The sequence below is a fragment of the Uloborus diversus genome, unplaced genomic scaffold (genome assembly GCF_026930045.1).
Source record: "Uloborus diversus isolate 005 unplaced genomic scaffold, Udiv.v.3.1 scaffold_174, whole genome shotgun sequence".
Lineage (NCBI taxonomy): Eukaryota > Metazoa > Arthropoda > Arachnida > Araneae > Uloboridae > Uloborus > Uloborus diversus.
Genome location: NW_026558323.1, coordinates 58,988 through 86,301, shown reverse-complemented (window position 1 = coordinate 86,301; position 27,314 = coordinate 58,988). Strand labels below are relative to the sequence as shown.

The following is a 27,314-nucleotide window of genomic DNA, read 5'->3' as shown; positions in this document are numbered from 1 at the left end:
TTTTGCCTAATAACCTGTTTTAATATTGTTGAAAGGTTGTATAAAGCAGAGATTTAGACAGCTGAACATAAACAAATACGTTTAATACGAAACATGGGGACACACATACAGCAAGACATAGAGAAAAGTAGTGAAGCCCGATAAACAAGACTGCGGCTCTTTAAATAGAATAGAGGGCAGATTTTCAGTATCCAATGATGTTTCTCAAATAGCAATAAGCTTTCTCCAAAGTCCGATGGTGGATTAAAGAAGAGATTTCGCGAACTCCGTGGAAAGCTGCAAATGTCTCTTCCAATAAGAAATAAGCACAGTTCTTTCTTTTAAACCAATAGAGAAAGCGATTACATTCAACAAATATTATGTATTAATATTGCTTAGACAAGATGTTTTGTAAGAAAATGAGAGATGTTTTGTGAGTTATTTTTTTTTGTATGTGATGTCACGCTTTATGCAGTTTAGTATAGTATTTTTTCCCCTCCTTTACCTTTAATGCCATGTTTATTGTTTGATTTAAGCCTATTGGTTTGAATTATTCCATCGAACTTTTTATTCTGCAAGAAAATCTCACTCTTTTGTTCGTTTGTTAAACTTGTTTTCTCGAAAAAGTGATGGTTCCTTAAAATAGTGTCAGTGAAAGAGAAATGAAGAGACAAAGAATGAGTTAATCATGAAATAGAAATATGTATTACAACCAAACAAAACTCATTTCTGTAGTCTTTAAGAACTTAACGCAAACATTTAAAAAAAAAAATGCTTTAATTAAACATTTGTGTATTACACTCGAGTTATGTTGGTTCAGGAACTCTCCGCTAATGACTACCTGAAAAAAAAAAGTTAATACATGTAGAGCAATTCAAAATTTCTCATTTAAGTTCAAAAGTAATTTCAATAGCATTTTAAACTGAAATTGAAACACAAAAAATGTGTATTTTCATTAATTTTACGCCGAGGATCGCGTATTAGGTGCTTCAGTTACGGTATAAACCACTAAATTCCTAATGTTTATAAATCTTCGAATAATTCCGTTTTAATATAAAAGTTTTGGTGACCAATATTTAGATGTAGCTCATGAAGGCGCTGAAATATTTGAAATTCTCCCCTATTTTCTTTCTACGAGTATCCAGGATCACAGTAACTTAAATTGACCTGGAGTTAGTCGGAATCTTAGCCGTGGATAGATAGCAACACCAATAAGTATCCGCCCTTAAAATTTGGGCACCGTAATGAAGCAAAGGGACGATTTCCAGTACATTGCACCCACGATACTGATGGCATCTGGTTGCAGGAGTTTTTGAAACACGGATTTAACAAGCTCAGGCCTTTCTCGGGTATTTGCGACTGTGGGCATATCTAGTGTTCAGATCAATAAACTCTTCTTTTGGAAGATTCATACATCAAACAATGTGTCTTCTTTTCATTCTGTATCTCTCAGTTGTCCACATTCACTTAGAGGCACCAACAGTGTCAACTAAAACCAATTTGTATCGTGTAGAATATACACTATTGCATATCTGCGCTCTAAATTATGTCGTAACTAAAGAAACCGACAAACAATATTCTTACAAATAAGTATAGTCCGACCACAAGCAAATTACCCTTGTATATCATTAGAGAAAACGGATCCATTCCTTAAAATAGGTAGCAAAAGAAGAAATATTGAGTGCCATATTTTGGAGTATAGCAAGATTTTGCGATTCGAAAAAAAAAAAAATGTATTCGTTATGTGATTTTTTAGACCGAAAGATTTAAGTTGCGGCAATAATTGAATTAAGAGGGTGAAAAGTAAAAATGACAAGCCTTGCATTCTATATTACAACCCTACTCCAGCCATTTTTCAATTGAAGTTAATTATCGGGGGCGTTGTTATCTCTTACCAATGGCTGCTGAAACGTTACGTTGGATGTGACCTGTCCAATGAGACAACTGTCTTGACCGCACAAAATTAAAATATTTTACCTCTTTGGCTATTTCATTAAATTCCAAGGTGGCGTATTCAATCTATAGAACCAATGACGCACTTGCGAATTCCTTTCCTACTTTTTTCTCCATATCGTCCTTTCACGAAAATGGACAATTCTGAAACGGGGCGAGACAAAGGCTCAACGTTTCGTGTTCAGACTTTACCCACGCAAATTTTTCTTTTTCCATGAAGAAAATTATGAAACTCTGTTTTCTAATTTCTCTACATAAATTTAAAATAATTTTAATATGTCGTTATTAAAATTTGTATTTAAACGCGAAAAAAATTTGAAGTAAAAGTTGAAAAACAGAACGTTGTACCGAAGCAATCGCTGAAAGAGTTTTCGTCTTTAGGATGGAGTTAATAAAAAAGCCCTTGCATGAACGTGTAGTAAGCTAGTAGTATTGGAAATATACCGTAAGTTCTGGAGGTGGGATTCCCTCTCGTTACACTCCAGACCTATTACACTCGTAAACACCAAAAATGCATCCGGCTAAAAAAATGGCTATTTCCGAAGGATTTTTAATCGCTAAACGCGAAAATCACCATAAAAAGTTGAGATTAGTTCTATTTTTTAAGATACAGGGATATCTAGGATAGTAAACTTTTACGAATGCTATTTCTTCCTGGCAGATAGAAACACCCCCTATGGGACTAACTATCCTCTAAATTTTGATCCATGGTAAGGATAGAAAATCTCATTACATGAGAACCGAAATGGACTGCAAGAAATTTAAATTCTGAGAAGAGAAATGCCCAAAATCATCCAAAACTTGGAGTTTCAAGTAGATCCACCCATTTCTACTTACACCCATGGTCATTCTGCTGGGAATAATGAAAAACTTCGTGAAAGCTGTGAACAAAGACAATTTTCCGATACCTTAGAGGTAAATTTTCAAGATATATTGAAGCTAAGGCAAAGGAGAGAACTTTTAACGGCCCTTTAAACACGCGCAGTTATGAAAACCTATGTTTTTGAGAAAAGAATTGCAAGGGGAGAATAAAAACTCCTAGGTAGCCTATATTACAAGTATTTCTAAGCAGTGGAAAAGAGGAGAACTAAAAACAATTGGTCAAACAAGCCCTGTGGAAGGTTTGTGACCATTGATGAATAATGTGTCTCTGAAATTCATATTTGTTCACTTCTTCCAGGTTATTTTGTTTAAAAACTAAAGTTATGAGCAGTGAGCACGAGGAAAGGTTTCCCCAAGATATCTTTACAATCGAGCGCAGATATCAGGGTCATTGGGCTGAGTTAATGTTCACTAAATACTGCTGAACTATTACAAGAAATGGTCTCTCTTTGACGTACGAAAAGCAATCGAAAATAAAGCTTTTACACCAATAAGCCAAAAGCAACCACTGCTTTCCAAAAAAGAAACATTTTTTAATAAAACAGGACCTTTTTGGTAACATTTATTGCACAGAATTCTTCTTCCCCTTTTTAACATTACCTTTAAATCAATGCGTGGTTGCTGTGCATCTTTCTCCGGCGGGCTTTTATTATCTTGAAAACATGAGCTAATAAAAAACATCCGCTACCATATTCGTTTTTCTAGACTCAAAATTAGTAGGAAATGACTATTTAAAACCAGGATGCAGACCAAAAGTACCTTTTTGTTGATTATTGTTATCATGTAATGCTAAAATTTATTCTCCGCTTATGAATTTGATTGCAATGCAACTAAAACAAAAAATAACAAATTGCTTATTTATAACTTATTATGCATCTTTGATTCTCCTCACACCATAAATTCTTTTTAAGTTCTGTTACGAAGATGCTATAAAGTTGCAACTTCTGCCATTCAATGTAAAATTAATATCTGAACAAAAAGATAAAATATGGCTTCATAGATGTATGTACAGTACTGTTTGAAGAGAATCCAGTTATGCTTAAGTATTAAGTTGATACATTATAGAAGTATTTGTGATTTATCATGGTAGTCTGGTTTCTTTTTTACTCCTACGTACTTAGTTTACGCCTATTGAGAACATACTAAATACTTTTTTGGAGAAGTTGTATTTTTTTTTTACATAAGCAGATATTAAGCATTCTTCTCTTCCATTTTCATATTATTTTCTTGCAAAATATTACATGTATTATTACTAGAAATAGCTTATGTTTCAAATACTGTTATCTGAAATTCTTTGCTTTTTTATTTGTTTTACTAAGAGAAAGAAATTGCATTAATAGTGAAGAAATAAATGTATCCAGATTACAACTTCGAGGATTAAATACTAAAACCAAATTATAAAACAATATTATATGGATTTAAGGAAATCTTGATGTACGGTATGTGCCCAAATGTTACCATAAAGCGATACTGAAAGACGCCAAATGGCAGATTAATTTCTAAATTTAAGTAGCACAGTTTATAATATTTATTTTGCTCCAATAAAACTTATAAAACACATTATTCCGCAATAAAAATCGTTTATTGTAAAGTAAAATTTGCAATAGTAAGGTTTTCAGGACACATTTTAGTACTACTTTTCCTGAAGTAATATAACTTTTTAATTAACAATTTTGATTATCTCCAGGTCTTGTGTTAACCATTATCAGCGTACAAATGATTTAATTTCATGTCTGTGTCTACCTTTTATGATAAAATGAAAGACACATACACCAAAGAAATAAACAAATATCCCATCCTTTTCATTGCAGTTTTACGTACCTTAAGATTTATGTAACTTGTCGCACTCTTTAGCATATAATTTCTTGAACAACTTTAGCGCAAAAGAGCCGGGCTCTCCGAGAAAATCGGGGCATCTCTCACTAAAAGCAATAGCACAATCAAGGTCTGGCAAAGCCTTCCTGTAAGATATACATCATGTTAAGCATTTAATCTGCTGCTGAAGAAAAAGTTTTGTCAGTTCCCACAAGCTCGTTTAGTTTTATTAGTAAGACAACAAAAATATCCTGCTTTGCTTTGTTCAGTAATAATTGTGAAAAACATTAGCTATTCACTTGTTGAATAAAAATAACTTGAAACTCATCATACGGACGTGGTTGCAAATCGAGCTGCATCTGTGCATATAAACTTAAACTAATTAGTATTAAGAACAAAATAATGCAATTTTATAATATTTGTTTGGAAGAAGCACCAAAATTTTTTGCGTTGAATATGAACAATTTCTTTGCAAGATTCACTCCATTTATGCCTGTGGTAAATGCATTTAAATTTATTACGGAGTGCAATAAGTGTTTTTGCAGTTTTTTTTTTTCGTTCCTTTTTTTTTTTTTTTGAAAGAAAGTAAGTTTTTCTAAGAAAATGTTTAACAAAATGTAACCATTTGGTGAGTAACAGACTACCTGTCTTGACGAAAATACGTGGCGGTTAAGATATTCATACATCAAGTTGAATCTTGTTTCAAATTATTAACTTTAAAATGTTTAACTTAAAAATTTTGGAAACAGGGTGTTTTAATTATTTCACTACGGGTGTAGCTTATTTTGTGCAGATTTTTAAGGGCTTAAATCTCCAACAGTCGAAAAAATAAGTCTTTTTCGGAGACATACTTTTTAAATTTATAAATTTCCTTAAAGCTGGAATAAATTCTAAACGTATTTTCTCTAGGTCTAGAGGTACCTTATAGTACTTTTTTGTACCCCTGACACTGTGTATGCATAATTGCATGGTTATCAGTCAGTAGTCAAAACATGAAAGCGTAACAAACACGAACAAACTAGTTTTCAGTAATTATAATATTAGGATGGATGACGAAAGTTGCTCTGTTGATTTTACGCGGTATTTTTTAATATTACTCCGTAACATATAGTAGTATATGTTTATACTATCACCATACTTTAGTTTTTCGAATTTCTTTACAGTCTGATGTTAATCCGGAAGTATAATCTGAAGATGGTTTTTAGGGAAGAACGCTTATTTAAGTAGCTGGAAATCGAGTATAAAATAAACTACGATAAAAAGCTAACCAGCTTGCTGTGATAGAAAATATGAGAAACATCGATCAAAAGTAATAAACAGAACCAAATTTAATAAAGTTGAACGAAACAATATTGCTGTCAGTTAGGGCAACATAACCCCGGTGACATTATTAACATTAATGTACTTCAGATAAACTCTTAATAATACGCATTTTAGTAAATTTTAACAAACAACATATACAAGGTGTTCCGTTTTAACCTACAAGACCTTTATTTTCGCAACCGTTAGTCATAGATGTATACTTCCTATTGCAAAAATGTTCAAAATCAGATGCAGAGTTAAGATAATGAAAGTTTAAGGAAAAATGTAAAACAAGTCAAAAAAAAAAAAAAAGAAATTAAAATTTTTACACTGTCTTCGAGTTCTCCAACTTATATTTAAGAAATAATCTCCATTAAAAATAATTTCAACACAAAAAGTTTGAAATTAGTACGACCAATATTCACCGATATACATATGAAACGCAGTAGTTAACAAGTGTTTATTTATATGTGTACGTGCATAGAGTGGTTTTTTTAAATTGTTCGAGGTTTTAAAGTGTGTTTTTGCGTATCACGGCGTAGCATTTGCATTTATTTTTGAATAGTAATGAAAAATATAAGTACTTTGTTTTTCTTACTTTGACGACGTGTCCATTCTTCTGAAAGGGTTATTAGTTCCAATCTCATCTTCTGTATGGTCCCTTAAAACTTTGAACTGGAATATCAACTTGAGTTTTGGCCGCACAAATGTCAAGCTTTTTGTGTCAGTAATAGTTTTCAATGGAGATTTTTTTTCTCTGAACATTAGTTAGGGGACCTAGGGCCCGTATAAAAAGTTAAATTTTGCATTTCTTGACTCATTTTTATCTTTGCTTCAAACTTTCAATATCTTAACCCTGCATCTGATTTTGAACATTTTTGCAGTTGGAAGTGTACATCTAGGACTAACGGTTGTGAAAACAAAGGTCTTTCAGATTAAAACGGAACACCTTGTATATGTACAGACATTTAAGAATGAATCAAGGAACCTTACAGGCAAAATTTTTCCAATTCTTCTTTATTATCTTTTGGGAACTTTTCAATGAACCACGAAGGAGTATCTCCATCATAGCAATTCTTGTATTCTTCCTTTGTGCAGTCAGTAGTCGCCGTCGTACATGAAATAGCTGCAAAACATATTTCAACATAGAGTAAAAGTAATGCATTGCACAAAAAAGAGATCGATTCATTTCATCTGCGAAATGAATCGATCATATCGACAGTTTTCGTATAGAATACAAATTGAATGACGTGAAGTAATATGTCAAAGAAATGAAAAAGTGAAAGATTGTTATTTTTGTTAAAAAAAATGCATCGATTCAAACGTTAACCAACGCGCTTCTTAGTACGGAAAGCGTTTAAAGCACACATTCTCAAACTTTTTTGTTCTGTGAGCCCCCTACCGAAACTTTGTGTTATTTGTGGAACCCCTACCTTGTTTTAAAATTAAGTAGACAATGTAATACTAATATTTGAAGAGCAATTTTAAAACAGCGTGAATCAAATCCTTAAATTTTGTCCCAAGTCTTCTAAAATCATCAAATGAATGCAGAATGCATGCAAATGTCACGAGAGGAATCAGAAATTTTTTCCCAACTGCATGAAAGTTTATCATGAGAATCAAAATAAATAAATGAATAAATAAATAAAACTGTCTTAATATTAAATGTCGAAGCAATGAATAATTTCAAATATATTTTAAATATATAAATAAATAAAATTAATGCTTTAATTACAAAGGGTAAATTTGCTCTGACAATACATTTTCAATAGGGAAGACTAGGGATACTTGATTCCTTGGGATACATGATTACCCCTTAGTTAGATGCACTCTTAGTTTCTTCCAGACATTTTGTTTTTACTCAGAAATGATTGTCTGAATGTGGCACGAAAAACTTTTTTTAAGATAAGCATTTTAAAGCTTTTGTTGTCTGTTAGATGCAAGTATCCCCAGTTTCCCCTACTTGGCTTCACATTTTGCCGGCTCAAGTGGACGCAGTATCTGACGAATTGAAGTTTTTAAATCGAGAGTTTTGGACAGGTTTTTAAACAATTGTTTCCTTTTTTTTTCACTGAAGTTACTTTTTTTCTATGTTCTACAACAATTCTTGATTACAAAGACATACGATTAGTGTGGTCTTGCAAAACTGTTTGTTTATCCTTTCAGAGATTTTATTCATGTTAAAAATTGCACGAAGACAGCCAACAAATAATAACATTGAAACGTTATACGAAATTACATGTAACAATAATTTTAAGAGCCATTGTCTGTAAGAATCAGGCAGTTTTGAACATTTGTGATTGTTGACAATTTTATTTTTTTTTATTTTCACATATGTTGTTCCTTATCATGAATGTAATGTAAATCCGAAATTTGAGCTTTGTCTGACTCACCGTTTTTGAGAAAACAATTTTTTTTGTTTAGGGGGCGTGGCACATTTTTGCTGGTTTTTCAAATTTGCAGATTTTAATGTGCTTGTTGCTTGAAGCGTCCTTATAATGACATGGATTTTTTAATTCCATATTACTATAAGATCTTGTTAGATACTGTTACAGCTGTCAAATCGGTGACACTACGAGGGCGACGCCCACAAACTCTGTTTAAAAATGACCGAAAATGAAATTTTTTCTATATTCAAGGCCAATTTTCTCGAATCGCCTTCATGATGACACCAACATTTTTAGATCATTTTCTAGCCACATTTACATACATCAAAAATATATATCAAAATCGGTGTCAATATAAGGACGAAAGAAGATATTGGAACTTTTATTCGATAAATTTCACAAAAACACAAATATTTAGAATCTAATCACAACTGTCGCCCTCATAGCAGAGATCTGATACTACATTAGGTTGATAACCAACATGTTTGTCTAACATTTGCACAAAAAAATCGGTGTCACTCCTATTATTTTTGGGAATATAATCGTTAGATTTTAAATATTTGTGTTTTTGTGAAATTTATTGAATAAAAGTTCCAATATCTTCTGGCGCCCTTATAGTGACACCAATTTTGATACATATTTTTGATGTATGTAAGTGTGGCTGGAAAATGATCTAAAAATGTTGGTGTCATCATGAAGGCGATTCGAGAAAATTGGCCTTGAATATAAAAAAAAAAATTCATTTTCGGTCATTTTTAAACGGAGTTTGTGGGCGTCGCACTCGTAGTAACACCGATTTGACAGCTGTAACAGTATCTAACAAGACCATATAGTAATATGGGATTAAAAAATCCATGTCTTTATAAGAACCCATTAAAATCTGCAAATTTGAAAAACCAGCAAAAATGTGCCACGCCCCTAAACAAAAAAAAAAAAAGTGTTTTCTCAAAAACGGTGAGTCAGACAAAGCTGAAATTTCGGATTTACATTACATTCATGATAAGGAACAACCTATGTGAAAATAAAGAAAATTAAAAATCCCAACAATCACAACCTGCATGATTCTTACAGACAATGGCTCTTAATAGTAATAACGATAATAGTTATGCTGGAAGAAATGTACGAAGTCGCAATATTAAATTAAATATACTGTTAGAACCATTACAATATTAAACACACACACATATATATATTTAGATATGTATTTTTTACGTGATAGTATAAAAATAAAATTGCATCAAAAATAAATAAATAAATAAATAAATACCTATGGTATAATTATTTCATGCGTTAGGTATGATTTTAAGAATAATCATCCAAGAGAACCGTTTCTAAGTTGTTTAAGATTAATAACATTCCAAAATACCAAGAAATATTACCAAAGCAAAGAAAACACAATTCGAGAAGAGTTATAAAAGAAAAAAAAATTAGAAAATAAAACTTAGAAATAAAAATAAGCACTTTTTTTATAGGAAAAAAAAAAAGAGCTCAGCCTTTTATATTCGTTTACGGAGACGAGATTACTTTCTTTGAAAAGAATTGTTTCATGAACTTCATTGGTCACCCTGCTTTGACATCTTTATTTACCAATGAAAAAACAAATGGAATTGACGCCATTGTAAAGGGAAAACAAATATTAGTCTTCATTACCCAGAAAAAAAAAAAAAAAAAAAAAAACACGTATGAATAAGGATTTCAGAAAATATTTCTAAGCTTCAGGAAACTAATATTTGCTAGACAAGTAATTTATGAATATGCTCTTCGAAATTTGGCAATAATGTTCCAATAAACCTGCCCCAAGAGAACTGGAATAATGTTAAATAATTTTAGCAAAGGAGGGTTTAAACATTATTTAAAGGATAGCAATGTAGTAGCTTTATAAATTATTTCTACATTTTGGTAAGAAGCGCGTATTGCCTGAAAGAAAATTTAAGTTGAATTTAAATTTTCGATTTTCTTTTTGTGTACACTTAAAAAATACTGTACATGTTTCATCAATTATGATATTTTACATAATGATAAAGATGATAAAATAAAGACGGAACGAGGAGGGGGGGATTTACGGGATGGAATCTAGCATAAAACATAACATAGAAAGTAAAATGTAATGTAAAAAGTAAACGTTATCGTAAGTTTTACTATATATACAATTACGCCCCCGAAAAAGGAAAAAGGCATATAAGTCAATATTAATCGCCATTTATTTATTTATTTTTTTAATTTCAGCAAGTTTTACTTTCTGTAGAAAAAATTAGACATATTAGTACTTTTTTAAAAACGTTTTTTTACCTTTTAACTGTTTAACATTGCTTTACATTACTTATTCTAGTATAGCTTTTTGGGAATCTTGCCGTACATGAAAGCAATCCAGTTTCATTAAGAATAACTTATTAAGGTCACCTTTTTTGTGTAGCTTTACAATTTATTCTTTGATGTTCTAAATTATTCATACATAGTTTTTGGAGTAATTTGCGATTACAACTTTCTTCTCAGCGATTAAAGTTTTTATTTTAAATGTGTCAGTAAATCACTGATACCATAAACAAGAATCTTACCACAAAATAGTAAAAGCAGAAACTTGAGCGTCATACTTATTTGAAAATTATTTAAACAGTGAAAAGGTTATGATTTATTCAAACTTAACGAGCCTTATCTCATCGAAATTAACATATGTATGTTTTCTCATTCCGTCTTTTGTGGCCAAGATATCTCTGTGTGTTCGAAATTTTTATCTGTTAAGAGAAAGAGAGAGAGAGAGAGAGAGAGAGAGAGAGAGAGAGAATTCTTATTTTCTCAATTTATTTCAGGTATTAGAAAATTGCCCGCCAAGGTATGGAGGGTGAAAATTGCTCTTACATTTGAACGAAGCCATTGAATGTTTGGTGATATTTTGATACTTGAAATTGTAACTCTAAATCCAGTGGATGAACTCTAAACTCCAGCAGGTAGCGTTCGTTGTTGACCATTCTTTCTTTTCTTCATTCCCCTGAAATGACACAGTCTTACCAGTAAAATAGTTAAATTACCAGATCAAGTTCAGCCTTGTCTCAATAAAGCCTTTCGCTGCTTGTTAAACATTATCAAACCATATTATCAAATTACCATGCCGTTGTGCGAGTTTCATTGTTGAAATTCGCGGGTTACTCGATCATTGGCTATTATCTACACGCATAATTTTTATATAATTAAAACACAAACTCCATATTTGTATGCTCAGAGTAAACTCGGAAACTACCGAACCAATTTCGTTGAAATTTTCAGTTTGTCTTGGATCGTACTGGAATGGTTTATAGACCGTTTCTAAACACAAATCGAATAATAGTTGTTTTCATATTTGAAGTTTAATTTTAAGACCGAAAAATGGATTTTTCTACTCATTGTATTATTATTGTGTTAATTCAAATTAGGTTCCACTGGAAAGAGCGAAAGACATACATTTCGAGAAGATTTTCCACCACTGTAAAAAGTAACGGAAGCGATTAATTAACGAAGAAAAAAAGTTATAAGCAATTTAAGTAAGGACATTTTATTTATTAATCCGATATTTAAATCGTTGGTATTTTAACTCCAATGCCCAATTCTTCATTTTAAATTGATTTAAAATTCTAAAGCAAGACATATTGGTTCTCAGACTTTTATTGCACAGTGGTTCAAAACCCCAGAAAGGCGGTAAAAACCTATTGACTTTGATTGCTAAGGAAAATTGTTAAAATTGTTGGATGGTAATATTTATCTTCATGCTTGCGAATCGTATACATAGTGAAACTTTGATTCTACGTTCCCCGAATCAATGTTTTTTTTTTTTTCGTATTTCACATTTTTTATCATCAAGTCCCAGTTTTCCCGATTACTCCTAATGTTAATTTAGCTCAAATGGAAAGTTTTAGCTATTTATGAATTTCCTACATTTTATGTTTTTCCTAGGAAGTAAAAAAAAAAGGGAAAACATGTTCTAAAATAATTAATGGGTTTCCTTTTGTGCATTTTTAAAGATAATCTGCGCTGTTGAATTTAACTTTTCATATAGAATTTTATATAAGATTTAAACATTTCTTTTTCATATATGTCTACATTAGAGAGTACTAGAGATATAGTTAAGGTATATGAGAGGACCAATTTTTGGACACGCTAGGTTCCCCTAGTGTGTCCAAAGATTGTTATTTTCAGGTTAATACTGCAATGCACGCAGAATAATATTCCGCATTTGGCCATAACATCGTTATTCTGTTATAGAAAAAAAAAAAAACCTTACATTTATTTATTTATTTATCAGTGTTTTAAGAGTCCCAACCTTCGTGTACAGAAAACAACACTCGTGTAAATTAGTGAACGTGCCTACGTCAGTCTGGCTTTGAGGTACAGATATGTTTTGGAACACGTCAAATTTGACAGCCAATCTCCTTGAATAAAAAGGCAATTTGCCCCCATCATACTATGACGTGTTATTTTCTGGTTTTAATATATAAGGGTTTGTAAATAACGAAAATCAAACAAAATCAAATGCCACGACAACAGTCACAGGTGGTTGCAGCTTAAATGCTTTTGTTTATTTACAGGAAGGATTAAACTTTTGATGTATATAAATTTTAGCCCACAGGCAGCCGATGATGAAAGTATGTTCAACAATATTTTTCATAATTTTTTTTTCTTTAGTAATGCTTTTTTATTTCAGATACTTTTAAATTTTGGTGATTTTTTAATTTTTATTTACGGTGTAATATTAATTACACTGTACGGATTTTTTAATATTTCTTTTATTTAAAATTATATTTAAAATTTCCTTTATTACATTTTAGTTCCCCTTACCAAACATATGAATTAAAACTGAAGTATATGGGCATGTTCGAAAAAATTAAAAACATAATTGTTAAATCTTGGCTATTTTTTGTTAATGCGCGTTTTTTTCCAAATAACTCTTGTGGAGTATGTTACTACATCTCAAGGGGTAAGTAATTACGACAATAAATATTTTCTATGCTAAAACTTTAAAGTAGCTATTTTTTCCTCCCTTGAACAACCGTGGGGCGCTTTAAAAAGCACATTTCCCTCTTGTTGAACTAACTTATACAAAATTCCACAGCTATAAGTGCTAAGTTATTTCTGAGCTTAGCCAAACCCCTCGCATTTCACGTTTAAAAAACGCATTTAAATTCGTTATCTCCAGCAACATTTTGCTGTACAGCTACGGACTTGAAATGAGTTCAGCTTGGTACTTTACCATAAATAGAAATCATTTTATTTGCTATTTTTATTAATTGAGAAAATTGGGACATGCTTAATATGATGCAGAAAAAAATTCTTTCTAACGACATAGAATGTTAAGTTGTTGTTGCTTGTCCCACTTGGCAGACAGAAACATCATACCAAGTCCATGAAGCCATGCAAACAAAGTCCCTCCAAAACAGCAGAAGTGTCAGAATACAGCTGATTCAGGTCACAGCCGATGCAAGAGAAAACATGGGCGGGAGCAGCCTGAGTCAAATTGCATTTTGGGCACAAGGGGAAAACCTTAATACCAGCCACATGTCGCTGCGCTTGAGTGTGTCCACTTCTCAGTCGGGCTAGGACGGTTTGTTGTTCTCTACTACTTGCCCGAAGTAAAGCAGCGCCAGGGCGGGATGCTTTGTACCATTCATGAATAGGGGGCTGTCTCCAAGAGGAACTAATGCTTTGCTTAACACGGGTTGCAATTTCTGAAAAAGAAAGGCATCCGTTATGGGGAGAGATCTATCGGCTCCCCTGACGAGCCAGCCCATCAGCAATCTCATTTCCAAATACATCAACATGTGACGGTTAATGTCCTTTCAGATGGCAATTTTTGTGACATTTTAGCTTAAAAGTTAATTACAAAAAACCTAATTTGAAATTTAAAAAAAAGTAAAACACCTGGCGTAAACCACCGGGGTTTGAAGAAATTTTGTACCTAATTTCAAGGCTGTATGTAGATGCTATGAGGTGTCCTGGACCCAAACTCACCACAGACTTTTTTTCACAATATCTTTGACGTAAATTTTCTTTAATGTATTGAGATAACCACCATAAAATCAAAAATTAAAAAGTTGCACTTATGGCGGATGACAAAACTGGAAATAGTATTGAAAAAAAAAAAAAAAACATTTGACTAAAAGAATGATACAAACAAAACTTTTTTATAGCAATTTTATTCAGGAACATGTTCAAATCACCAAAGGCAACATTTATCGTTTACCATAACTTTGTCTTTAGTTGTCCTAACGTTTAAAGGATTTCAATCAGCCACTCACAATGGGTTTGATACGCTTACTTTTCACCTTATTACCTTAATTGGTACGCTTGGTTCAAAGACAGTATAAAAAAGTGCAAAAGTCGGTTCACCACAGTCCTCTTTTATTCCTTTAGCTACACAATTTCAGAACTCTACCACTGAAGTGGCACATCTGGAAAGCTAATAGAAACTTCTGATGGAGAAAATACAGTGGTTTCAATATAATGCATACAGTAAAACACGAATAATTTGTTAAATACAGTCAATGTCTTTATTCTATAATTTTTCTACTATTCGTGGCGATAAGCGAATAGGTTTTAAAATCAGGTCTTGCTAAAAACTGAAAAGGTTCGAGTTTTGACTTAATATCTTAAACATAGTTAAAAAATCTGAAATACCAGAAACAATGATATGGTTGGCAGCATATGTAAGCAAATCTTTATTTTAGTTAGAGCAAATGACGTGGGGAAAGAAACTTCATGGTAACAAAATAGCAATTTTTTTATTGGAATTATAAAGGTAGAAAACTATGGAAACACATCAAAATAGGCATCAAAAGGGTAATTTATCATTGTTTTTTAATTCTCAATAATTTTTGTGGGAAACAAGTAGTTTAAAGCTGTATCGCAAAAAAATGCATACCTTTAAGGAAATTAATTTAAAAGACAAATGCCAAGCCTTTTCTGTAATTACAGTAAAAGAAAGCGAAAAGCCAACGGAATAGGTATTATGAAAATGCATTATTTTATGTGACAGAAAGAAGGATCTGCACTAAAAAAAAGAAAGAAAACCAAGAGGAAATTTATCTTAACTACAAAATTTAACGCAAAAAAAAAGAAAAAAAAAAAAATCGGTCTTGAAAACTAAGAAAGTGAAACATTCTTCGTTTCTTATGACACGGAGAAACAAACAGTGTACGTGATAAAAATGCCCAAAATATTTTAGTAACTCAAGAAAAATAGCTTTGAAAAGCAAAAATAAATACGGGAAGATTGTTAGCAAATGGATTGGAGAAGCGAGAGAAATGGAGTAATATCAGATGTTTCAATTTGGATGTGTGAGCATTTGCGTATATTTATCTACTTACATATTTTGGGATTTTATATTAATTAATTTACCTTTTCTGTTTTAATCGGGGAGGGTGACCCAAAGCGGGTACGTCACCCAAAGAGGGTAGGCCTTCGTATGCCCCCCCCCCCCCATGGTGTGTAAACGGCAATGCACACGTATGTCGTATTTACATGAACACCTCCAGGTTTTAATCAGTCCCAGTGAAGCAGCAGTGAAGTGTTATGGCGCAACCAGGCTTAAAATAAAAAAAATGATACATTTCTTTAAAAATAAATAAATAAATAAATAAATAAATAAAGTTCTGTAACTTGTGAGCAGTCGATGACCAGCTAATTTTTTGTGATTGTCAATAATATAACATGATTCGGACTCCATCCACCTACAAACAACGATAGTTTTTTCGTTTGTTTCTTTTTTAAATTTAAGGTTATAGTTATTGAAATGAAAAACGTTCTTTTGGGCAAAGCGGGTAGAGCAAAGCGAGTATAGGATTTAATCATATATTTATTCATAATTTCTTGACTCGTGTGTTGACTTAGATTTTCTATTTCAGTAGGATAAGTATAACTTCAAAAAGTTATTTTTTAGGATGGCAATTAATTAGTCTATTAATTTAATCAGTTATTTATTTATGTTTTATAAACAAATGTGCTAACTTTAAATTGGATAAGTACAACTCTTTTTATATGTTTTTTTTAATAATGGCAGGTAGCTAGTCAATTATTTTAATCATTTATAACATCACATTTGATTGGCAAATGTACCAAATCCCAAGTAGTTAAGTTTGCCCGCTTTGGGCTCCTTTGTAGGGCAAAGCACGTTTTTCAAATGTTTGTAAAGTTTGATAATAAATATATATTGGGTTTGAAATTATACAGAAATCACTTTTTATTTTGAAGTTCAAGGACCCTGCGCAGAAATAAATCCAAAATTGTTGCTATAAAAATCCAAAAGCTACAATTTTCGAGCGTTCTTCAAAAACCAGCCGCTTTGGGCCAACCTCCCCTATACAAAATTCGAATGCCTAAAATAATGCTTCATAATAAAATTTAAAAAAAGAAATTGAGAGAGAGAGAGAGAACGTAAGAAAGCGATATAGATCGTTACGTAAATCCTTCCTTAAAGACAGATCCAGTTTTTTCTTCACAACTATTTTCCAAAGCATTTATTTTTTTATTCTTGCAAGAAACACCTCTGAGGAACTCTGTAAAGAATGATTGATGAAGTACACTTCAATAGTTTAAATTTATAAAGTTGTGTATACTTGACGTTTTTAAATATTGTAGTACCACTAAAACAGAAAAATATTAATTCTTATAATAATAATAATAATAATAATAATAATAACAATAACAACAAGAGTAACAACAACAACAACCAGAGTAGTAGTATTAGTATTAGTAGTAGTAGTAGTAGTAGGAATAATAATAATAATAGGATAAAATATTAAATAATTATGATAATACACAAGTACCTCATTACTTGACACCTCTATTTAATGGGACTTTTTATATGATCCCAGTCCCTTTGAATAGAGACCTTCATGCATTTGCCTATCATTAAAGGACACTCGGAAAAAATACAAAAACTAATGAATACATGCATTATAACTATTGAACCTATTAAAATTCAAGGTTCAATTTTTGTTTAAAAGTGAACTGGCAAAAGTTTGTCTTAATATTAACATGGAAAAGAACATATATGTATTCTAGAATTCTAATTATGTGTTACAGTGGTGGTAAAAAAATGCATCACCCGCTCCGCACATGAGAGGAATATCATCCCGACTGCATTCAACACACAAGTCGAGCATCACGTATCCCAGATGATTTGAGGATGTATTTCTGATCAAGAAGTTGGTGGGCTTCACTTTGTGCAAGGAAAAGTAATCGCTCAGGTGTATATTGGCATTTTGGAAGAGAAATTGCTTCCTACTATCCGGGATCACTTTATTTCAATTCCAAACGTCATTTTCCTGGATGATTCTGCTCCGTGCCATAGGGCAAAACTGGTAAGTGACAATTTAAAAACCTTTATCCTGCCATTAAACTTAAGTTGACATGGGGTTAAGTAATTTTTTTTCGCTAAACTCACACACAGTTTCAGAAATGCAAAAATGAGCATAGGGTCAGCAGTTTGCCTTGGCCCGGAAACAGCAACGATCCATGTAAACAATTATCGAATTCCTGATGTTAAATGTTTGATTCACAAGTTTTGCAGAATTTCACATACATTCATCGTTAATCGGTCGACCAAAACTTTTCACATAATCCCATTGTTGTGAAAATGCGAGGGTGATGCAATTCTTTTCCATCAGCACTGTACGTTCATACGTTTCCCTCTCATTGATTTCTTCATATGGGCTAAGCCCCCACTGATAGTGCGGCGTCTACGACAAACTTTGTATAAAAAACTTGAAATGTGATTAAAGTTTTTTTGCTTTGTATTGCCCTGTAAATTACCTGACATCAAAAAATATCCGTGTAGGACATTTATTCAAAATTGAAATCAATGAAAATAAGATACAAAAGTTCAATACTGCAAAAGTGTATTGATATTTTTTTTAAATATTTCTTTTCAACTTCAATAAGTTAGAATTTTCTTGTTTATATGAAACCGTTTCAATAATTAATCTAAAATGTTAGTTGTTTACGTTTCTTATGAAAGATTATACTGAGTTGAATACACAGCATGCATCAATTCATCTGCCTTCGAAGGAGAGACACTTCTTAATACCCGAATGCGCGTACGCGATGCAAAGGAAGGAAATGTGTTGATGACTATGTATGTATGTTTGTTCCAATGTGGCGTTGTGGAGACTAAACGCCTTGGCTATTTTGATAATTTTTACGTCAATCGATTTGTCTTAAACCTTGGGAGCGTCACTAAACATATAACAGTAGTCACAATCCACCACATCAATAACCAGTTGCCTTTTTGTCCGTTCGGGATCGTGTCGCACGCTATCTGCGTGTAACACAGCCTGCGACAAATGCAGGTAACGTTTTTACTGCCATAGCTTTTTGTTTATTAGTTCTACTAATTCGATTTTCATCTCTAACATGTTGCATTTGTTTTTGTCGTGATTTAGGGGATTGAGTTTCGCGGCGTGTCGTTTCTCGACTGGCCTTTTTAGCCTACTTTCCCAGTAAAAGTCAGAAAAAGAAGAAAAAAGAATGAAAGAGAAGGCTTAATGCATCTTAAAAATGTCGCGAGAAAAAAAAAATCAAAAAAAAAAAAAAAAAAAAAAAAAAAAAATTAAATAAATATCGAAAAATTAAAAATTGGAAAGTAGGGTATTGAGATGGGGAAAAATATCTGTCGGTCTGTCTGTCGGTTTGTCGGTCTGTCGGTCCGCCGGTCTGTCGGTCTGTCTGTCCGTCCTTCCCTAAGAACTTTTGAATGAATAGTCCTATTCGAACAAACTTTTTTTTGTATGAAAGATCTCGGCAAGGACACCTCATTCCCATATTTCACTTTTTGATTTGAACTATTTTTTGTTAAATTTTGAACAGTTCGAAAAAAACTTAAAAATTAGCGCCAACGGGGAAACTGAAAGTCACCGTAGATTCCGTACTTGAAGGCGAATTTATTTCAAACAAGTTTTGTTGGAAATAGCTATTGACGCCAAACTCCAGACTCCGACTCCGAGAATTTAGAGGCACCTGACTCCAACTCCGACTCCTGTGCCCGAAAATTAATCGGACTCCGACTCCCCGACTTCGACTCTGACTTCGTAGCTTTGGCAAAAATTTACACACGGAGGACAAATGATTGACTCCGATTCTTGGATATTCGTCTCCGACTCCTTTATCCCAAAATGAGATTGACTCCGACTCCGCAGCTATGGTTTTCACCGAGAAATAATTATTGTTGATATGATTTGTTTTTATTTTCACGCTAAAGTTTTAATTTAAGTATTCAGTTTTCGGCGAATAAACTCGAAGTCATTTATGTTTCTACATAACGATATGCGCAGACGATTTTTTTTTGACAATGAAAAGTATTTCTTTAAGTTGACATTTTATTGTTTTTATTTATTTTGGTAAGTGCATTAATTCATTTAAAAAAAAATTGCCAACAGTGGAAAAAGAAACGATTTTTTTCTCATATGATGTATTTATTTTAATAAGCCTATTAATTTTAATTATTATTTTTTCGTTTTGAAAGCTGTCAAAGAATTTTTTTAAAGGGAAAAAAGTGTATTAGCTGCTTTGTTTAAAAGGTGCTGCTTTCCTTTTTTTTTTTTTTTAGATGTGTGAGGAATACTTTATTCCTAGAAATAAGCAAAAATATGTTTGAAACAATTTGCGATTTTAACTATTTTTGAGAATATTGATCAGGTACTAGAAAGTAGTATGGGTATACCGGAAAGTAGGCTCGTATAGTTCTCGACGGAACTTCTTGTTAGTATTGCAAGAAGACTGACGACGTTTTCGAACTCGCGTCATCATGAGTTATGCAGTCTGAGTAAAAACTTTAAGGCCAGTTAACATTTGTAAGAAATTTGACACACCTTTAACTTTGGATCAAAGAATCATTTAAGTGATAATTAGTAACCTTGAATACAAGTAAAAAAGGCCAAACATTTCGTTTGTAAGTGTTTCTTTTTCAGAAAATATTACAGATCAATATTTGAACTTGAGTAAAAACTTTAAGGCCAACATAGAAAAAAAAACATATTAGGACAAAAATTAAAACATTTATGAGCTTGCGTGGGAGTAATTTCTTCAAATTGCTTCAAATATTCTTGTTTTCATGGATAAAACTAGTTTTTGACAACGTTCAGAACTTTTTTATATCATTCATCTTCGATATTAAATTTCAGCTCTGTTTTATGAAGCAAAACGTCTCCCATTGGCATGAAATGATCTTACTAAGTCACCCCATAAGTTCTATAATGGGCTAGGTTCAGGATACTTAGTTGGTCATTTCAAAATTTTAACATTGCTGACTTGGAACCAATCTTTTGCACTGTAACTCGAATGGATAAGTGCACTGTTTTGCTGATATTTCAAATTTCTTCCAGCAATAAATTCTGCATTTGGTAAAAGATGGCTTACGAGGATATTTTGATATGCTTTTGAATTCATTTTACCTGAAACAAACATAACGGAGCCCGCCCCATTATAAGCAGAGCACTCTGAAGTCATGCTAGAGCCTCCATTTAATTGGAGCTAGGATAATATTTCCATTTCTTTTCGTAAATCATGCCAATAGTGCTTCCGTCTGTATGGTCCATTTAAATTCCACTGATTTTCGTCAGAAACATTATTTGTACCCATTTACTACTCCAGGTTATGATTTCCTGGCTAAAGTTCAGATGCCCCAGGGGTGCCCATCCCCCCAAGCTCAATGGCGCAAATTCCCCCCCAAAAATTTTCTCGCTTTCGAATCGGGTTAAACATAAGTTTTTAAAGAGTCCAATTTGCAGTCGAATTCACGGGAGGGGGGGGGGGGTGCTGGGTAGCGCTAACAAATACCATTTGAACTTAAATATCGTTGGATTGTTCCACCTCACCTTCCCAAAATTTACAAAGTGGACCTTGAGTAAACAAGTTTTGGAGACCCTTGAGTTTTGCTGCACCTTTTCTTTTCTTTTTTTTTTTTTTTTTCAAACGTATGAATAATTACAGGCAGAGTGGATTCAACTTTCTGTTTAGGGATGGAGTCATTACTAGATGTATGAAATTTGAACCTTGAAACGGAAATATAATAGTCACTTAGCTAGGAAGTACGGGGAGGTAGGGTCTCCCCCGGAAAATTTTCGAAATTGTAGTTTAAAAACCAGTTTTAGACGATCTCTGGTGATGTTTGGGGGATAAAAGGTTCGATGGTCTCTTTCCGGTAATTTTTCAATATTGAACGTTCAAAAACGCAATTGTAGATAGTCTACCGTTGTGTAAGGGAGAAAGGCGGGTTCGAGGGCTCTCCTCCGATGAGTTTTCAAAATTGTAGTTCTAAAAACACAGTTTTTTTATTATCTGTGGTGATGTTTGGGAAAAAAGAGATTCAGGGGTTCGCCCCCGGAAAACTTTCGCAATAAAAGTCTTAAAATCCATATTTTAAGCTATCTATGGTTAGGGGACAGGCAGTTTTCTGAAATCGATCCTCTAAAAATTACAATTGTAGCCGACCTTTGTAACGTTAAGAAAAAGAGTTTTCGGAAGCTCTCCCGGAATTTTCTCGAAATTGAAGCCCTGAAAATGAAATTTAAGACGAGCTTTAATAATGTTGACGAGAGTGGGGGAAGGGATAGTGGCGCTCCACTTAATATTTCGAACCTGAAGCTTCATGTAAAAACGCAGTTTTGACAGATCTTGATCAAGGCCGTCGCTAGGTCAAAAAACGGGGGGGGGGGGGTCTACACATTTGGCGGCCCCTTAATTGTTTCAAACGCATGTTCCAATATACAGAGAGAGAGAGATATTTAGTTTCTGGTTCACAGCAGGGATAGTCATTTTACTGGACCTTAGTACTATGAATATAAATTTAATTGTAAGGAGAATATTCAGTCAGAAATAGAGGGTGTCGGAGGGCTACCTTCGGGCACTTGTTCGAAATTGAAGATATAAAAACGCAACTTTAGATTATATTTTAAGTTGGAGAGTAAGTAGAGAGGAGGTTCAATATATCCTCTCCCGATTATTTTTACCCAAATTTAGGATCCCAAAACACAATCATACGTTATATATATATGATAATGAGAGGGGTCGGGGGCTCACCCCCGGCAAATTTTCAAGATTGTTAGTTGAAAAACTCGGATTTAGACGATCTATGGTGATGTTACAGGAGAAAGAGACTCGGAGTCATCCCCTGATAAATATTGAAACTTCTTCAAACTCCAAGCATGCAATTGTGAATTATTTCTTATTGTGGCCGGTAAAGGTGGGTTCGGGGGCTCTCCCCCAGGAAAAATTTGAAAACTGTAGTTCGAAAAATGCAGTTTTAGACGATTTATAGTGATATTAAGGAAAATAGAGATGCGAACGCCCTCCCTCCAAAAGTTTTTGAAAATGAAAGCTTTAAAATATGGTTGTTGACTTGTTTGTTAAAATGGAGTGCACCGCCAGTTTCTTGAAATTAAAGCTCCGAAAACGTAATTTAAGCTTTACTGAACTTACTTCACTTACTTCTCTGAATGAGGAGGAGGAGGGGGAGTTTTGAAGAGGTTCGCGCACAGAGATATGTTTCGAAACTGAAGCACTGAAAACGAGATTTAAGACGGTGAGTTTTACGGTGATGTTGACGAGAGAGAGAGAGAGAGAAGCATTCTCTCAAAATATTCCCGATCTGTAGAAAACGCAGGTTTAGAAAATTTTTGATAATGCTAATGTTAATAGGTGGAGAGATTCGGAGTCCTCCCCTGAAAAATGTTCAAGGTGGGGGGTTTGGGAGATCTCCCTCGAAAAATTTTCTGGAGTCTTAACAATAAAATTTTTGAGGATCTTTGGTAATATTAGGAGGAGGACAGGTTCGGAAGACCTCAGGGAGTTTTCTCTTTGTTGTAAATAAAAATAAGGTTTCAAAGAAATTGTGGAAGGTAGTCTGTGGCAGACATGCGTCCAAGAGACCCCATAGGCACCGGGGGTTTTATTTTTTTAAATTCAAATCAGTTTTTTTTTGTAATTAATTTTTTAAGATCAAATTTCGCGTAAATTGCCTATTATCGCCTATTAAAGAGATGAAAAATTACTTGCACGTATTAATATTATATATCGTTGGAAAGAATTGAATTTTCTGCGTCCACGCAATTTGTTTCAATGCTCTAACTTAAATACGGCGGAAGTTTTTTGCGTTTTTAGCTTGAACTTTTTTAGGCTTACCTAAAATATAGGCACTACTTTCCTCATTGAATCTATCAGTAAAAAGCGAAGGAATTGTCCTACGGTTTTCTTTTTGACACCACTGAAAAGAGCGGCTTTTTTTACTCCTGATCTAACTCAACCTATGGTCGGAAAACTGAGCTTCTATCTCCAAAGGAAAAAAAGTTACAAGCCGTTAAAAATCAAATTCGAATAATCCTCCTCTACATTAAAACAACTGATGTTTTATTTGGCGTTGCCGTAGTTACGTCTTTTCGATTCACATGTTTCTTCTTTCCCTTATTCACAAACTTTAAGGGTTTCGATTTTAACGGAAAATCTTAGGCTCAACTCAATTCAAGTCTCGAGCTATGAGCATAATCTATTACTGAGAACAAAATGATGAATACAAAACTGCAGTTTTGCAATGCTTAGAAACCCCTTAGTCCTTACTGCTCTACAAGTTGATACAAATTTTGAAACCCGGACAAGGGGTGCTTTTTGATCCAAAGGGTTTTTAACTTTTTTTTAAATTTGTTTCTTTCTAACTGACGATTTAAATCTTGGCGAATCAAATAAGATTGCGGAGCGTTAGAGAAGAGGGAACAGAGCCCCCTAGTTTGTTAAATTAAAGTCCAAAAGACGAAATTTATTCGGCCGTGAATGATGATGATTGATTAATTGAGAGTGCATTTCTCGGGGGTTACGTTGGGAACACTCTCAGGGTTATCGAACCTGCAGCCCAAAATACTCATGTGCAGGCAATTTTTAATGACGTTAGGATAAAAAAATAAGGTTTGAGAACGTTTTCCCGGAATTTTTTCAATTCCTAAGTTTTAAAAACTCAATTCCTGACCAGCTTCGGGAACGTAAAGAAAAGGAATTTCAGTTTGGCTACGTCCCTCTCTTTATTTTAAAATTTAATTATTGACAAACATATTGTGGTAATACCTTCTTCTAATTTTCTTTTGCTAAACACGATTATTTGCTTGGATTTTCCATAGTAAAATTGTAAATTCCCAGCCTAATATTTTTGTTTTCTTGAAATACAAGCGTCTGCGGCCCCAGAAAAAGAATTTTTAACATTTTGAACGGATGAGATAATTTTGTGCGATACCTTAGGTCTTATTTAGTTCACTTCATTTTATTTAAAACGTTCCTCCTGCGTCTCTTGATTAAGCTTTGATTTACCTACGATTTTTACGTTCAAACATCTAGAACTTCTGTTGTGATCATTTATCACAATACTTTGAATCTCTTTTAGTATATTAAACTGTTTTTTTCTCTCTCTCTCTCTCTCTCTCTCTGTTTCAAATATATTTCGGTGACCCAGGCATTTTTCTCCACTTAGCAACGAATTTCATAACAATATTTTTCATCAAAAAAATTACATATGGGAATGTTTGGGCGCCCCCATGAAGTCATCCTATTTATTAATCTATTTTTTTTTTTAAACTGAAGAATCATGAAGCATGGTTTTGTATAACCAGGGCCACCGAGAGACAAGGCGTGCACCATGTTAGTTTTGTCGCTGGTTCTCCCTCATATTATGCTAATTTTACTCATGCACCTCTGTTTCAGCCAGGCCCATAGTTTCCGACTAGGCAGGCAGACCCACTCTGCGGCCTAGTGAATAGTGCACTGAATACTATTTTTTGCGTTAAAAATATGTGAAACGCACATTTCCGCGGCCTTTACTTTGATAATCTTAATAAAAGAGAATCATGATTGTTCCTAAATTGTATTTTAACATTACATTTTCCATTCAAATTTTGAGAAAAAATACGTTTTTTCTCTATTATTTCAGTTGTTCATCTGTATTTACTATTTTATTTTTTTTTAAAACAACGAAGTTTCCCGTTTTTTTTCGTTTGTTACATCGTCACACGGAAATTGGCGACTCCACTTATTAAAAACTGGGGGGGGGGGCACGTTGCACCCCCCCCCACACTCCTTGGCGTCGGCCCAGATCTTGATAATGTTAGTGGAAGGTGAGTTTCGATGCCATTCAACCGGCAATTTTTCGAAATAGATACTCCTAAAACGCAATTCTAGGATTGTCTTTGATTGTGTTAAGGAGAGAGGGGGGGGGGAGAATCAGGGGCTCTCTCTTATAAATTTTTCAAAATTGCAGTTTTAGATGACTTTTGATGATAAAGATGGTGTTATTTGGGCGTTACAGTGAAGGGCGCTCTTATGAAAGTTTTCCAAAATCGAAGTTACGTAGTTAAAAAGGATGGATAGCACACAGATACCCTGTGACTGATAGTCTTCGGAAATCCTTAAAAATAGATTCAGCTATTCAGCACACATGGAAAATCAGAACTTGAGAATTTTAACGAATCAAATATCCTTCTATGCATATCAGATACCTTGTAGGCTTCCATCAGCGAAAACCAATACCACTGAAAGTTTTATTAAAAATCATCTAATGATAAATTGAACCAATCAGTTTAAAAATCGTAGAGAAGATGATAGTAAAGTGAAATGAAAAATTGTACATAAACTTCAGCTAGTTTATGAAAAAACTATAGTAATTGTCGATTAGAGGGATTAAAAATATGTTATTCGCAAACTTTAAAACTAGTTCTTAACGATTGTCAAGGTGCAAATGAATCAATGAAAGACCAGTGCACAGTGGTCATAATTATTACAAACAATAAATTAAGGAGAGGGGAAAACTTTTTATTTTAGTCATTTTTGATCTCTCTCCCTCTCATCACTGTCACACGCATTCATCATGCAGAATTGTGCTACCCCCCTTCCGGAAGATTTATAATAAATTAAATGGGAAGCAAATCGTCTGATCTAGCTTTGAAACGGGCACTAACTCCATCCCGTCTCTGATGTTCCCTTTATTCAAAAGAGACACGGGTATTAAATTTTGGAAAGAGTACGTGAAAAAAAGTATTACTTATGCATTTGTTTCTTGTTGAATAAGTTTAAATAGTTTTTCCTTTGAAAAATAAAACATTTCATGTTCTAAAGAAAATCAAAACTTCTGGAAAAAAAAATCCCCCCCCCCCAAAAATTTTGATGAGGCAACTTGCGCCATAATCCCCCCCTGTGGGCACCCCTGAGATGCCCTATGATGTGCTTAGTCAGTAACTGAGGTTTAGGCAATTTTACTGCATAAATAAAACCTCCACACCTTCTAATTGCGTTATACATCGTTTTTGACAAACATTTAAACATATTTTTTGAATAAGTTTCCCGATTGAGTACTTTTTAGATGATGTAAGTTTACAAACACTTCCTCCTTTACGTGAAGACAAAGCTTTAGGGCTTTCCCCGGTGTTATTTTTACCATAACTGTGTTTCAATTAAAAAAAGTTGTTGAGTTCAATCTTCAAACTTCCATTTTTTTTCGCAACAGTTTGCCTAATCATCCCCGCTGAAGAAACAAAGTCCAATATGCTCTCTTTCATGAACAGTTAACTTTTTACCTTTCGATATCTTCACAAAGGTAACCAAAACTTTGAAGAAATTAATAACAACGCTACAAGTTGAAGGGTTTCCACAATCTTTGTAACTCCGATCATATTTGTTCTAGTACATGTACCTGTAGTTTAAAAAAAAACTAGTGTCCTTAAAGTTTTTACTCAGGCTAAAATACTAACTATGAATATACCACTGCTTTTCTGGTAATTGCATACTTTACAAATACTGTCTGTTGAGTTATTTCTTACCAATAAACATAAATAATTAATGATACAATACTATTAAAATCAATAGTTTTATTTTCTAATTTTCACAAAAATATTTACTGGCCTTAAAGTTTTTACTCAGGCTGTACAGGCTGTTTATATAGCTGTGGTTGAATTAAATTCGCGATTTTTGCTGAAGGTTAAGCATATGTAGCTTTAAGCGAGTTAG

General features: G+C 33.3%; 1 long non-coding RNA gene across 1 annotated transcript; it reads right to left on the bottom strand.

Moving 5' to 3' along the window:
- Positions 1-753: 753 nt before the first annotated feature.
- Positions 754-10,999, bottom strand: LOC129233116 (uncharacterized). The gene is made up of 4 exons (XR_008581430.1): positions 10,874-10,999; positions 6,925-7,057; positions 4,636-4,775; positions 754-820 (listed from the first exon to the last, which is right to left on the bottom strand). It is a non-coding gene; the product is annotated as an uncharacterized LOC129233116 (long non-coding RNA).
- Between the last annotated feature and the right edge of the window lie 16,315 nt (positions 11,000-27,314).